Raw genomic sequence first — 16,216 nt, forward strand, 5'->3', positions numbered from 1 at the left:
ACATAATTTATCCTGTTTAATAAACCTGTATGCAGGTCAGGAAGCAACAGTTAGAACTGGACATGGAACAACAGACTGGTTCCAAATAGGAAAAGGAGTACGTCAAGGCTGTATACTGTCACCCTGCTTATTTAACTTATATGCAGAATACATCACGAGGAATGCTGGGCTGGAAGAAGCACAAGTTGGAATCAAGATTGCCAGGAGAAATATCAATAACCTCAGATATACAGATGACACCATCCTTATGGCAGAAAGTGAAGAAGAACTAAAGAGCCTCTTGATGAAAGTGAAAGAGGAGAGTGAATAAGTTGGCTTGAAGCTCAACATTCAGAAAACGAAGATCATGGCATCTGGTCCCATCACTTCATGGGAAATAGATGGGGAAACTGTGTAAACAGTGTCAGACTTTTGGGGGGGGAGCTCCAAGATCACTTCGGATGCTGATTGCAGCCATGAAATTAAAAGACGCTTACTCCTTGGAAGGAAAGTTATGACCAACCTAGATAGCATATTAAAAAGCAAAGACTTTACTTTGCCATCAAAGGTCCGTCTAGTCAAGAATATGGTTTTTCCAGTGGTCATGTATGGATGTGAGAGTTGGACTGTGAAGAAAGCTGAGTGCCAAAGAATTGATGCTTTTGAACTGTGATGTTGGAGAAGACTCTTGAGAATCCCTTGGACTGCAAGGAGATCCAACCAGTCCATTCTAATGGAGATCAGTCCTGGGTGTTCATTGGAAGGACTGATGCTAAAGCTGAAACTCCAATACTTTGGCCACCTCATGTGACGAGTTGACTCACTGGAAAAGACTCTGATGCTGGCAGCGATTGGGGGCAGGAGGAGAAGGGGACGACAGAGAATGAGATGGCTGGATGGCATCAGCGACTCGATGGACATGAGTTTGAGTGAACTCCGGGAGTTGGTGATGGACAGGGAGGTCTGGCGTGCTGTGATTCACGGGGTTGCAAAGAGTCGGACACGACTGAGCGACTGAACTGAACTGATCTGTTTTAATTATTATAAATATTCATCAAATTTTATAAACAGTTGTTGAATCAACTATAGGAAAATTTTCAAAAAATCTAATATGTTGTTCGGTCAAAGACATACAAATCTACTTGGCAAATTGGAGCTATGTTAAAACTCAGTTAATTCTCCACCATTGAAATCATTAATAGGACATTGTAAATTTAATCACAAGTTTATTTAGTGTTCTTTAACTAACATTTATCGAATGTGCCTCTCTTTTCTCAGCAGACATCTCTAAGGTCATTATCTGATGAATAGACACATCATAAATCAAATCTGTTCAAATGACTGAATCATTGATGTATCATCATTATCACTTCCAAAATGTTTTGAGCTTTTTGAAATATAAGTTACCATATGTGCTTTACCAAATACTCCAGTTCACCTTATGTATGTATCAGGACATTTTGATTGTATATTATTTCTGGGGCAAAATTTGTATTAATTATCCTAAACATTAATTAATCCATTTTGACATACATCTTTAGAAATACTCAAAATTGTTTAATAGAAAACTTTATCTTGAAACACCTCTAGTTATTTTCCTAATTAGTAAAAATCTTAAAGGAATATTTAGCACTTAATAAGAATATTCGTCATAATATCCTTCCCCCTTTTCCTTCTCACAGCCAAAATATATTTAAATTACTGAAATTTTTTAAAATAAAATAAATGTCTTCATGATATAAGTAAAAGTAACTGAATAAAAAGAGAGTGATGGGGACTTCCCTTGTGGTCCAATGGTTAAGAATCTGTCTGCCCTCTGCCAAAGCAGGAGACACAGGTTTGATCTCTGGTCCAGGAAGATCCAACATGCCACTCAGCAACTAAGCCTGTGTATCGCAACTCCTGACCCAGGGCTCTGGAGCCTGCGAGTTGCAACTACTGGAGCCTGTGTGCCTAGAACCTGTGCTCTACAGCAAGAGAGTAGCCCACACACACAACTAGAGAGAAGCCATGCACAGCAATGAAGACCCAGCACAGACAAAAAGAAATTTTAAAACTTAAAAAAATTTTTTAAAGACTGATAAATTGAAAATATACTTACAACACATGACAAAAACATTAATTTTTGTGAGGAGAAGAATTTATAGGGCTCTAAATAAAGAATACAAGTGAACATTAGACATGAAAAACTTAGCTTTATTTATAAGAAGATTAAATCTTACACATGGTTTTATCTAGGAAAGTCTGATGACTCAGGAATAGTAGAAATGGGTGGAGACTGTAATAGGGGATGGGTGGGCATACAGTCAAAATTATGAGACCCTTAGCCCAGGGGTTAGAGATTATGATCTGCCATGGGGCAACCTATCAGCAGTGCTCTCAAAAGAGTGCGGTGAGAATCGGACAGAGGCCTTCTCCACATGCTATCCAGGCCCTCAGGGCTCAGGGCAGGTGGGTGAGATGGGCGCCCAGGACAGTCTGAGGACTGTCCCACAGAGCTCCAGAGCCCTCACCATGGGTGCCCACTGGCCAGGTCCAGGCCTCAAAGTAGCCTTGACCTCTCCCCCTTCCCTACCTCCATGACCTATAGGCGGTAGCAGTCCACTTGGGTGGTGGTCCCCAGAGCCCTTGGCAGCTGGAAGAGATGACACTGGCTATTAAGGTAAGAGCTTCATCAGCTTTTGTCTCTCCATTCACGTTTTCACACTTGGTACAGCACTGATCAGTTGTTCTCCCCCAGGAGGTGGCGGGAAGTTAGGGTTGCAGTGCAAGGATCTTACACATCTTTACTTCAGGCTTGCCTCTGTGGTTGGGACCTCTCTCAAAGAAGGTAATTGTTGTGAACTAGGGATTAACCCAATTGATATTTGCTACAAGAGATTCTCTCCAGTTTAAATGAAAAGCCTGAGGTGCCAGGCTGGGTCCCGGGCGGCAGGCTCCCTCAGTGATAAAGGTTGGGTGGGTCTGGGGACCTGACTCTGAGGCTGCTGCCCGCTGGGCCCGGACCTCAGAGGTAGAGGGTGATACCTTGAGACTTGACCCTTTCTTGTCAGAACTGAGAGTAGCATTTGTTTTGGTGGAGGTTTACAGGAACATCATGACCTGACCTCAAGAACAGAAGCTCTGACACCAGAAATAATCAGGCCACTCTCTCAGCTTTCCTAGAAAAGTGCTTTTCTGAAAGCTTTTGGGGAGCTCAGGTTTGTTTGTTTGTCTTTTCTCATTGTGTGGCCCTGAAATAAAGCTTTCTCTGGTCTAGACTCCTGATGTTTTGGTATTGTCTGGCCTCACTGTGTGTTAGGAACACAAACTTGTGATCCGTACCAAGATGCTATTCTAATCGAGAACAGAATCTCTTTTTATTCTCAGTGGGTTAGCACTGTCCCTCCTCACTCTGAAGTGTTCACCATGATCTATGTTTGGGGGGAAGGCCATTTTCTCTCATCCAAATTATTTTCTTAATCAAAGAGGAATGTGTGAACCTGAGATTCATTTTTTGAAATAAAATGGTCACTCTGAAAAGCCAAACTTGTCCACAGAAGCACAGTTTCTGGACGGTAGCAGTTGGAGTCATCCTGTGCAGAGTCCAGTTCACTCTGAAAGTTCTGTGATGTATCTTCACCATGGTAATGTGATAATACACATTCTACATTTTATACCAACTGCCACTTTGTGAGTTGAGAGGTTCACATATGATATCAAGTGAGAAGGGCTCATCTTCAACCTTGAGAACTTGAAAATGGGCAACCTGAACTGTTGTTCTAGAGGTAGGTTCCTACTGATCCTCTGAAGGGTGTTCCTTCAAATGGGCTGGTTAACTTTTATTGATGTAATTTCCTCATCTTTTCTTTTATTTTGTCCATCACTCTAACTTATCTACAGGGTTATAGATGTATTTTATAGTTTTGTTTTATTCCTTAAATTATATTTTTGATTCTTCTGTTGGCTGGCTGCCATAAATATCTTCCTAAATTTAGAAAAATGTACAATTTCCCAGTGCCAGCTTTGTACACACTCTACCAGAGAACAGATGGAAAGAACTGAAGCAGGAGAACCATGATGTCTCCCCCAAAATGGACATTACAGGAAAAGGGAATTACAGCCCAACTCTTCTAAATGTAGCTGCCCAAATCTACAAGTACTAGCAGTGTAAATCCAGATACGTTTAAAAAGGAAAGAAACGGGGATTTACTGGTGGGATTTCCATGGGTTGACGTGGACAGGATCACTGTTTGGCCGTTGCCAGGGAGTTTTGTGAGATAGGACAGTGCTGTCAGGTTAGAAGGATGAACGTTTGGTCGCTGAGGGAAGGAAGGTCTGCCTGTTAATCCTCAAGGAGAATCTTGGGCTGCAATCTCCAAGATGTGAGTATGGAAATGATTTTCCAAAAGAATACAGGGCTCTGTCGTCTTCCACTACAGAGGCTAGAGTGTTATAAGGAGTTGATAGAGTCAGAATTTTAGTGAGAAAAGATAAATTCCTGCCCATTTTTAGCTAGTGCTTTGTCCAGGCTGTTCAAATCAGTGCTCAGATCAGCTGTGAGATGTCAAGCATCACAGATTTAATTAAGCCACCAAAGCCCAGCACAGATGGCCACCTCCCCGGTTAATTCACATTAACTGCTCAACCAGACTTGGTCAGTTGAAGGTGAGCTAAATCTTGGTAGAGCCATTATGTGGCCTTTGGTTTAGAAGGTTCTGAGCTCTGAGCCAAACTTAGCAGCCAAACAGACCACTGGTCACTCAGCAAGTTGACCTGGGCTCTGGGAAAGCTGCTTGTGAAATGGTTGAGCATCGAAGAAGCTGGGAAGGATGGACAGAATTGGAATCCTATGATCTTTCTGAGGGGCTTTGCACAGAAGGAACTTGTATTTTGGATCAGGAATTGAAGAGACAAATGGTAGGAGGATTTGAGTTCTTTTATAGGTTTAGGCATCTTCTCCAGAGCATCAGCTCCCATCCAGAAAACCAGAAAGAAGGAGAATTTGAGTGGTGGGGGGGAGCTCCTGGTTAAGGGGTTCAGCACAGGTCTCAGGGGTGCAGGCATCTCTGTCCTCAGGGAGCAAACTACAATCCTGTCCCAGATTAATCATTCATCATTGTGTGACCCTTGGAAAGTCACTTGATCTCTCTAAATTTCAACACCCTCCACTGTAACATGGGTTACAGTCCCCACTTTGTTTTCCCTTCCTCCCCAATAGGGTTGGGTGTCAGAGGAGGTTATAATAGATGAGCTGTAAAGCCTTGTTTCTGTGAAAAAGCTGAAAAGTAAGCTTCCATTCCCACTTACTGGAACTGTCCAAATGCCCTCTCTGCTTTCAGTCACTACTGAAGTCCCACTTTATTCCATCATTCAAAACTGATCACTTACAGAACATTTATGAAGCACCAATGCTTTACTTTTCTATTTATTTACCTATTTATTTGGCTGCATTGGGTCTTGGTTGTGGCACATGGGATCTTCATTGTGTCATGCAGATCTTTCATTGCAGAGCTCTGACTCTCTAGTTGTGGTGCTTGGGCTCAGTAGTTGCAGCATGTGGGCTTAGTTGCTCCAAGGCATGTGGGATCTTAGTTCCCTGACCAGAAATCAAAGCCCCATTTCCTGCATTGCAAGCAGATTCTTAAACTCTGGACTACCAGGGAAGTTCCTCCTTTATTTTTCTAATACTTTACCTGTATTTAATCATTCTTGGCCTCACAATACTAAAAGTAGGCCATATTAACCTTTCTCCAACTTACGACAGGGAACTGAGGCAAAGGGGGATCCATATATCTTTCCCATGTACGTGTTTCTCCTAAACAGGATTTGAATCCAGTCCATCAGGCATGGTCACTATGCTCTGCTGAGCTTCTAGGTCTCAGTTAGATAGAGACATTTATTTAACTGCCTGCACAAGCAGTCTGTTGGGTATTTTCAATGCATATCAAACTGCAGATCTTCCTGATTCCACCTTGGATTCAGGAGGCCCTGATAGGCATCTGGTGAGGAAGGGGACCAGAGGATTGAACTGTGGATCAATTATTACTGGTTTCCCGCCAGCAAGATGTCAACAGTTCTCTCCACTGTAATGCATTTCCCAGGATACTGTGCTGGGAAGGCAAGAAGAAGAAACATCAACCACCAAGTGGGTCAAGAGGGCTGGAAGCTGGTCACACAGTAGAGTGCACCCTGTAACTGACCCGGTTGAAGGGACTGTGAAATTTTCTCAGTAAGTTCACTCAAGAATAATTACTGTGGTATACTCAGTGCCTCATATTTAAGAGAAAACTAAAATATTAAGCAATGCTTTTCTTTTATTTCATGTGTTCAAACTGAAACTTACTACAACAGTTGGTACTGATTTAACTATGGAAGGAAAGATGCATTTTAAAGTCAACATTTGATTCATGTTTAAGCGTGAAGTTCATCTCTTTCTATGGTTTCAGTCAGTTCAGTCGCTCAGTCATGTCCGACCCCATGAATCACAGCACGCCAGGCCTCCCTGCCCATCACCAACTCCCGGAGTTCACTCAAACTCATGTCCATCGAGTCGCTGATGCCATCCAGCCATCTCATTCCCTGTCGTCCCCTTCTCCTCCTGCCCCCAATCCCTCCCAGCATCAGAGTCTTTTCCAGTGAGTCAACTTGTCGCATGAGGTGGACAAAGTATTGGAGTTTCAGCTTTAGCATCAGTCCTTCCAATGAACACCCAGGATTGATCTCCTCTAGAATGGACTGGTTGGATCTCCTTGCAGTCCAAGGGACTCTCAAGAGTCTTCTCCAGCACCACAGTTCAAAAACATCAATTCTTCAGCAATCAGCTTTCTTCACAGTCCAACTCTCACATCCATACATGACCACTGGAAAAACCATAGCCTTGACTAGACGGACCTTGGTTGGCAAAGTAATGTCTCTGCTTTTTAATATACTAGGTTGGTCATAACTTTCCTTCCAAGGAGTAAGCATCTTTTAATTTCATGGCTGCAATCAGCATCCGCAGTGATTTTGGAGCCCCAAAAAATGAAGTCTGACACTGTTTCCACAGTTTCCACTGTTTCCCCATCTATTTCCCATGAAGTGATGGGACCAGATGCCATGATCTTCGTTTTCTGAATGTTGAGCTTCAAGCCAACCTTTTCACTCTCCTCTTTCACTTTCCTCAAGAGGCTTTTGAGTTCCTCTTCACTTTCTGCCATAAGGATGGTGTCATCTGCATATCTGAGGTTATTGATATTTCTCCCAGCAATCTTGATTTCAGCTTGTGCTTCTTCCAGCCCAGCATTCCTCATGATGTACTCTGCATAGAAGTTAAATAAGCAGGGTGACAATATACAACCTTGACGTATTCCTTTTCCTATTTGGAACCAGTCTGTTGTTCCATGTCCAGGTCTAACTGTTGCTTCCTGACCTGCATACAGGTTTCTCAAGAGGCAGGTCAGGTGGTCTGGTATTCCCATCTCTTTCAGAATTTTCCACACATAGGCATTAACTAATTTTCTAACATTAGTTATGGTATGTTCTTCTCTGAAACCATGTTTCAAGATTTCTTTCAATTATTAGACTTTATTTAAAACAGGATTACATTGACATAAAAGGTGTACAGACAATTCCTATATCTTATCACTCCAGTTTCATCTAACATATGTTACTAATAGATAAAATATGTGTGGTACATTTATTACAATTAGTGAAATAATAAATTTTTAATAATTAAAAGTCCATAGTTCACCTGAGATTCAGACTTTGTGTTGTTATATTCAATGATATTTTAAATATGCACAATATTATTTATCACCATTATGGTACCATACAGAAATCTGTACACTAATGTTCATAGTGTATTCTTAGAGGTCAAAAGATAGAAACAACCCAAAGGCCATCATATGAAGAAAATGAAACATGTTATATACACAGAATAGAATACTATTCAGGCACAAAAATAAGTTAAGGATTGAAATATGCACAAAATGGATGGACCAAATAATACAAAAATACATTGTGGTTAGTGAAATAGGGAAGACACAGAAAGATAATACTGTATGATTCCACTGGTTTAAGGTACATAAAAGGCAAATCTGTCTGAGGCAAACTCATGGAAACTGAAATTAGAAATTACCGAAGTAGAAGTAGAAATTACCAAAGCCAGGAGGCAAGAAAAGGTGGATTATAACTTAATGGATACAGAGGTTATATTGGATCTGATGAAAAAGATTTAGAAGTAGATAGTGTTGATAGGTACACACCATTGTGAAAGTGAATGCTACAGAATTTTTCAATTCTTAAAAATTATGAAAAGAATAAATATAATGTATATTTGATCACAGCACTCAGTTTCTAAATTGTGGCTGACTCTTTGTGAGCCCATGGACTGCAGCATACCAGGTTTCGCTGTCCTTCACTATCTCCCAGAATTTACTCAAATTCATGTCAACTGAGTCGATGATGTCATCCAACCATCTCATCTTCTGTGGCCCCCTGCTTCTCCTCTTGCCCTCAATCTTTCCCAGAATCAGGGTCTTTTCCAATTAGTCTGTTCTTCATATTAGGTGGCCAAAGTATTGGAACTTCAACATCAGTCCTTCCAATGAATATTCAGTGTTGATTTCCTTTAAGATTAACTGGTTTGAGCTCCTTGCTCTCCAAGGGATCTCAAGAGTCTTCAGCACCACAGTTGAAGTATCAATTCTTTGGCAGTTAGCCTTCTTTAGGGTCCAAGTCTCACATCCATACATTACTACTGAAACTTAGTGTGATTTTTAGTGTTTCCCTTTGTCAGACTGATAATTACAAGTTAATCAGGTTCCCCTTAGCTAGAAAGCTAAAGATGTCTCATTTCTGAAATATAGATTTCCTTTGCCTTCCTCCACCCACCAGGAAGGTTGTCCTACAGATCTCAGCCCACACTTGTTAACCACCCACATCCATACACTCCCCCCATGTGTCCACATTAAAAAGATCGTCCAGATCAGCATCACAGATGTCCTGACAATCTATGTCCTCCTAGGGCTCCCTGAGGACCAACTGGAGGAGCTATCCAATTCAAAGTCGTAGAAACATATTATGCCCACCTTCATGATGTGTCCCTTATTTATCTGAGACAGAAGTGTTCATTCATGTTTTATTTTTCAGTTGAATTCAGATAAAGGTTCATAATGTTCAGGATAGCTGATATATACAGTTTTTAATTGGATGGGCAAATGTTGAATCTTTCTGAGCAGATAACTTATTCAAAATTTTAAAAAATGACAGCATCAATTAGAAACTGGAGTTGGGAGGACATTCCTCAGCAGAACATTTTCTTTCTTGAAACAAAAGTTTGTAATTGCTGGTCAAAATTGTCTTGAGAGCTCTTTCAGGAAAAGCTCCAGCCTTTCCCACAGGTGTCCTCTCTGTTTTCTTTTGGGGCCATGGACTCAACAACAGTTTCCCATTTGGTTCTCTGAGAAGGAAAAAGAGAATGAAAAACCTGTATGCACGGTACCCAAGATGCTGACACCCTCACTTTGTTTTCTTCTCTAATCTCAGGTGCATGGACGAGCCAATGAGAACTGCTCCCATGCAGGGGTCACCCCTCTGCTGAGGAGCAATCTAGTTGATGAAGGTGGCGCTCTCTTTCTGGCTTTGGTTGGAGAGGCACCCTGACTTAGGGTCCCTACAGGGGTGAGGGCTGGGAGTGCCAAGCAAGAGACTGATCTCCTGGGCAAGAGCAATGTCTCTGTGCTATGGTCCCTGGAAACAACTACATCATTTCGATGCTGTGGGTTTGTCTGAATCACGGTTGGGGGCACATGTGTGAGCCCATGTGGTATGATTCTAAAGCTCTGTGTGTGTGTGCTTGCTTAAGAGATATTTCCGTCTTACAGCACAAGTCAACTGTCAACTTTCTAAACACTTCTCATCACCACTGGACACTGGCTATCCATTACCTGATTCTTCCCTCAACTCAGCCGTTCCCCAGGTTTGGTTAATACTCATTTTCCTCAGATGGAGACAGTGCACAGACAAATGGCCCAAACTCTTGACCTCCTAAGTGGGAAAGCCAAACTGAGAACCTAGAGGTGTTCCCAGGGTGGCTGCTCTGGAGCCCTGACCTGCACTGATCACTCAGCCATGAGGACTTCGGTCATGGAGCAAGGATGGGGGGGGGTCCCTGCATTTATGTCCATGCCTGGGGGTACTAGCAGCTCCAGAAGTCCAGATCCTGCCCATCATCATAAGGCAGCGTCAGTGGTCACAGAACCTAGGGCAACTCTAGGTGGATTAACAGTCAACTTTGGCGCAGTTATTAGTGTGAAAGTCACCTCAGGACTCACGTCCTTCTAGCCAACTCACACATTCTCTCACTTCATATTCTCCCAGTCAAGGGAATCTTCTGTATCTCGAAAGGACACACTCAGCTACTCATAGCTAATTCTACTGAAAGAGAAATGAACCAATATTTCTATTTCAGACCAGAAAATGAAAAGCTTGCCTTGGAGACACATGAAGTCTCTTCTGTCCTATCACAAGGTGGGTTTACTGGCACATCCTCAGTGAAAGCTAGAGGGACAAGAGTAGCTGTCAGAACACTGGGTAGGCTGCTCAGGAATCACTTGGGTTTTTCTTGATGGGGACATGGGATGAAGTATATGCATGAGAGAGTTGTGTGGCCTCGTGTAGACAATGTAGGTCATATCTGTTGGTGATCGTGTCATTGCTTAAACAAGGACAAAAGCAGATAAGGATCAGGGAGATAGTTCATTGTATTGAGTGACATGACCATAAGCCTTATATTGATTAAACTCTGCAGCACACTCTCAAGGAAATATGTCAAATAGATCTCACAGTGGAACTTGATAGATAGCCTAGTGACCATGACTCTTGTAAATCTCCTGCATAGCTGGGTCAGAGACAGTCCGTATTCAGCCCATGGTTCCTCTCCATAATGAACTGGCCCACTAAATGTATGGCTTCTGTGAGTGTTGACAGCCACTGACTCAGTGGACATGCACACCTTGTTTGGACAATGAAGACTGGGAAAAAATACCACATGATCGATAATGGCTATTTTGAAAAGGTAGGATTGAATTCCGGAGAAGGCAATGGAAAGCCACTCCAGTGCTCTTGCCTGGAAAATCCCATGGATGGAGGAGCCTGGTAGGCTGCAGTCCATGGGGTCGCTACAAGTCAGACATGACTGAGCGACTTCACTTTCACTTTTCACTTTCACACATGGAGAAGGAAATGGCAACCCACTCCAGTGTTCTTACCTGGAGAATCCCAGGGATGGGGGAGCCTGGTGGGCTGCCATCTATGGGGTCGCACAGAGTTGGACACAACTGAAGTGACAGCAGCAGCAGCAGGATTGAATTCAGTCCTCTAACAGAGTTTGCATTTAATCAAGATCAAAGTCTCATAGAAAGACTTAGTAAGTACAATAGCTGCAACTGTGGATCCTAGGGAGGCAGTGACTGGGGAGAAATCCAGAAGATAGGGGTGATTCAGCAGAAGCTGAAAACAAGCAGGAGGGTCATGTGTCTCTGTCATGGAAAGCTAGCATACATTTTAGTGTTTCTTTTTTCCCCATTGGTTACGTTCCCATTAGTTAAAATGCTGAGCTGTTTTAAATTTCTTTCCTGTTCCTCTCCTTTGCTCTTTCTCCTTCATCCAACAAAGTGGATGATTCAATGGCAGGTCCATAACTGCTAACCTCTCTCATGCATATATATACTCCACCCCATGTCCCCATCAAGAAAACCCTCCAAGTGATTCCCGAGCAGTCTCACCAGTGTTCTGACAGCTACTCTGTGTCCCTCTAGCTTTCACTGAGGATGTGCCAGTAAACCCAACTTGTGATAGGACAGAAGAGACTTCATGTGTCTCCAAGGCAAGCTTTTTATTTTCTGGTCTGAGATAGAAATATTGGTTCATTTCTCTTTCAGTAGAATTAAGTTATGAGTAGTTGAGGGTGTTCTTTCCAGATACTACAGATGATTCCCTTGACTGGGAGAATATGAAGTGAGAGTCTTATTACCAAGTCATGATGCCTCAGTCCACAGGATATTAAAATTGCTAGCATCCTTTATACCCTGTAGAGTATAGAGCTCTCTCTCTTGAGAGAACTTTTCCTCTAGGAAAAAAATTCTGTAATTTCCAACCCAGATAGACTTGGAAGTTTCATCCTCCAGCAAAGGTCTTGCCTCTCATCCTGAGTGTGTGTGCTCTGGTCTTGCTGGGTTCCCTGGACTTCGCCACTGTTCCTCATCAGGTTTTCTCCTGTCACCAAAAGAACCAAAGTCTGTGCATCAGTGTGATCTTATCCTCAGTGCCTTCTACTCTGTACTTTTAGGTGGCCCTTTTGGCATGTGAAAGTAGTATGTATTCTAGAATCATTTACTTGGGGAGAGAAAGCTTTGTAGATAAGAATGTTGGGGCTTTCTCACTGGTTTTAGTGCCTGTCCGCCCTCACAGAAATCATACATTTAGTGGAACAGTTCATTATGGAGAGGAACCATGGGGTGAATGCTGCCTGTCTCTGACCCAGCTGTGCAGGAGTCATGGTTACTAGGCTATCCGTCAAGTTCCACTGTGAGATCTATTCGACACATTTCCTTGAGAATGTGCTACATGCTTTAATCAATGTAAGGCCAAAGTGATCCCAAATTCCTGATGGGAATGAGTATAGGGACCCTAGTGATAGAAAGTAATTTACAGTCAATGTATGGCAAAACCAACCAATATAATAGTGTAAAATAATTAGCCTCCAATAAAAAATAAATTAATTTTTTTTAAAAAAAGTAATTTACAAGTGGAGCAATGTGGCCAATTATTGTAGTTCCAGGAAGAAACAGTATTATGCTTAATATGGTAGATTTGTGTTCATGGAACTGGGTGTGTCTATGTGTAAGGAATAGTGTGATTCTTGGTGTGCATCTGTGAAGTTTTTGTGTGTTTTCCCTGATTTTTGTCACTCTAAACGTCACCGTTACTGGTGTCAACTTCCCCCAAAGAATTCCCATCACCAGTGCACTATGAATGAGTATGTATATAAAAGTTAAAGAAAGTATACGCATTCACTGTATGCATTGATTTCATACCAAGTGAGCGTCCTTTAACCTAGAAGACAAATCTCATCACTACCCATGAAAATGTTTACAGGATTTTTGTAAATTAATATTTTATTGTCTGTGCTGGGTCTTCATTGCTGCGCAGGCTTTTCTCTACTTGGGGAGAGCAAGGCCTATTCTCTAGGTGTGGTGCACAGGTGTCTCACTGTGGTGGCTCCTTTGTTGCAGAGCACAGGTTCTGGGGCCCAGAAGTTGCTGCTCCTGGGCTCGAGAGCACAGGCTCTGTAGTTGTGGTTTAACTGTTCTGCGGCATGTGGAATCTTTCCAGACCAGGGATAGAGCTCGTACCTCCTGCACTGGCAGGTAGAGCCACCAGGGAAGCCCGACAGGATTCCTAATGAGCAAAACTGTGTTTCAGAATCCCCCTTACTGGGTCAATCACACCTTCATTTAATAGCAAATCTCATCTATTAGTAGGTCTTACAGCATTTTGATTGGTCATGATTCATCACTCTGCCACTTCCTTCATTCAAACTCTTTCCTATTAGAATATCCTCAGAATGAATTCTTCCCCCTCACAAAAGGCACCTAGTACTGAAGAGGCTCCTTCCTCCTTCAGGGAGCCCCTGGTGATACCAACATGCCACAGCCAGTTCTAGAGGAATCTGAGAAAGGAGGAACCTCCAGGCATAGATGGAGGAAGTTCACCCCAGTTTTGCCTCTTAAGCATCAGTGTCCAGTCAGTCCAGTTAACTCAATGCACTGTGTTGTTCAGCAAGTCTCTAGAACTTCTCCATCTTGCAACTAAAATGTTATAACCATTGAATAGACACTCCTGTGTCAACCTCCTCCCAGTTCTTGGAACCACCCTTCTACTCTCTACTTCTCTGAATTTTCCTTTAGATACCTCAGGTAAATGGAATCATACAGATGTCCTCCTGTGACTGGCTTATTTCACACTTACCAGTGTCCTCCAACTTCATTCATAATCTTTTTTTAAAGACTAAATCACATTCCACTGTATGTATACACCACATTTTCTTCACTGATTTATCTTTCCAGGGACACTGGGCAGTTTTTCTATCTTGGTTGTTGGGTACAATGTGGCAATTGACATGCGATTGTAGATATCTCCTGGACATTCTAGTTTTATCTCCTTTGGACATAAACTCAAATGAGTGATTGCTGGATCTCATGATGCTGCTGCTGCTGCTGCTAAGGCTCTTCAGTCGTGTCCGACTCTGTGTGACCCCATAGACGGAAGCCCACCAGGCTCCCCCGTCCCTGGGATTCTCCAGGCAAGAACACTGGAGTGGGTTGCCATTTCCTTCTCCAATGTGTGAAAGTGAAAAGTGAAAGTGAATTCACTCAGTCGTGTCCGACCCTTAGCGACCCCACGGACTGCAGCCTACCAGGCTCCTCCATCCATGGGATTTTCTAGGCAATAGTACTGGAGTGGCTTGCCATTGCCTTCTCCGGGGATCTCATGATAGTTCTCTTAATAAGGTTTTGAGGGACTTCCAAACTTCCATAATGGCTATCCCATCTTAAATTCCTACCAAGAGTGTACAAAAGTTCTACTTCTCCAAATCCTTGACAACATTTGTTATAGTTTTTTTGAATAATATACATCCTGAATATTATATCTTCTTTTGACTTGGTTTCCATTTCACTGATACTTAGTGATGTTGAGCACTTTCCTAAGTATACTGATTACTTCTATGTCTTCTATGAAGAAATGTCTACTGAAGTTTTTTATACATTTTTTAAACTCAGTTATTTGCCTGCTGTTGTTTTGAAGTTGAGTGGTAGTAGTTTCTTATATATTCTGGATATTGGCCCCTTATTCAGATACAAACTTTGCAGATACTTCCTCTCATTCTGTAGGTTACCTTTTTACCCTGTTGATTTTTGAGGAGACTAACCTTTCTTCACTTGGTAATTTTAGAACTTTGGCAAAGATCGTTTGGCCACACCTGTGTGAATTTATTTAAGATTCCCTTCTTATGGTTCATTGGTCTCTCTGCCTATTTCCTTGCTGGTAGAACACTGTGTGTTAAAAACAAAACCTGTGTTTTGACTGCTGTGGCATTCTTATATGTTTTGAGTTTATGAACCCTGAAGTTGCCATTGTTGTTCTTTGCTCTCAAGATTGTTTTTTCTCTTTGGGCTTCTTTTGGGTTCCATGAGTATTAATACTTTTTGGATTTTTTCCTCCATTTCTATAAAAATGACATGGATTTTGTGAGTGGTTAAAATAGATATGTACATCACTTTTAGTAGTATAGGAAGGTCAACAACACTAAATATTCTGGTTTATGAATATGGTTCAGTTCAGTTCAGTCGCTCAGTGGTGTCTGACTCTTGCAACCCTATAGACTGCAGGATGCCAGGCTTCCCTGTCCATCACCAACTCAAACTCAACTCAAACTCAGCTTACTCAAACTCATATCTATTGAGTTGGTGATGCCATCCAACCATCTCATCCTCGGTTGTCCCCTTCTCCGCCTGCCTTTACTCTTTCCCAGAATCAGGGATGAATATGGTATCTCATTCCAATTACTTGTCTCTTCTTTCTTTCAACAGTGTCCTATGGTTTTCAGTACACAAATCTTTCACTTCCTAAAGAGCCTTTTCCCCTGCCTTGCTTGGGTCCTCTAGAGTCAGGTATGGGAAAGATGGGCTCATGAAGAGTGAATGTTCCTTCTTCCCCTCTATACCTACTCTCTGGTTATTTGTAATACAGGTGCCCTGGGCCATGCCCTTCACATGTGCCTACAAGTGAGCACCTTACTGGGAATTTTATTTGGATCTGAGTGTTCATCTTACTATTGGAATGTCCACAAGCACTCTCCCAATGCCTGGTTTGGGTCCAAAAGCCCCAGATATACCTGCAAATAAATGACCATATTAGGCCATCAAACCTTCTGCAATAAAGAACAACCAGAACAGGCAGTTCATTGCGTTTTCCTTATCTTTGGACCTCTTAGAGCTGAACTTTCCAGTGAGGCGATCACTAATCAGATCTGCCTATCTATAATTAACACAGTTCAACAATAATTAACTTGTTATATTAAAAAAGAACACAAAAACCACTCAATTGCTTGGTCACATTAACAGCAGATTGGCTCATTGGTTAGCAGGGAAACCAGCAGAGGGGCACATCCTTCTTAGCCCCTCAGGGTAAATACTTTCAAGGGGCAGAAGTT

This window comes from Moschus berezovskii, chromosome 4 (genome assembly GCF_049115385.1).
Source record: "Moschus berezovskii isolate FMDL1 chromosome 4, NW_MosBer_1.0, whole genome shotgun sequence".
Classification (NCBI taxonomy): Eukaryota; Metazoa; Chordata; class Mammalia; order Artiodactyla; family Moschidae; genus Moschus; species Moschus berezovskii.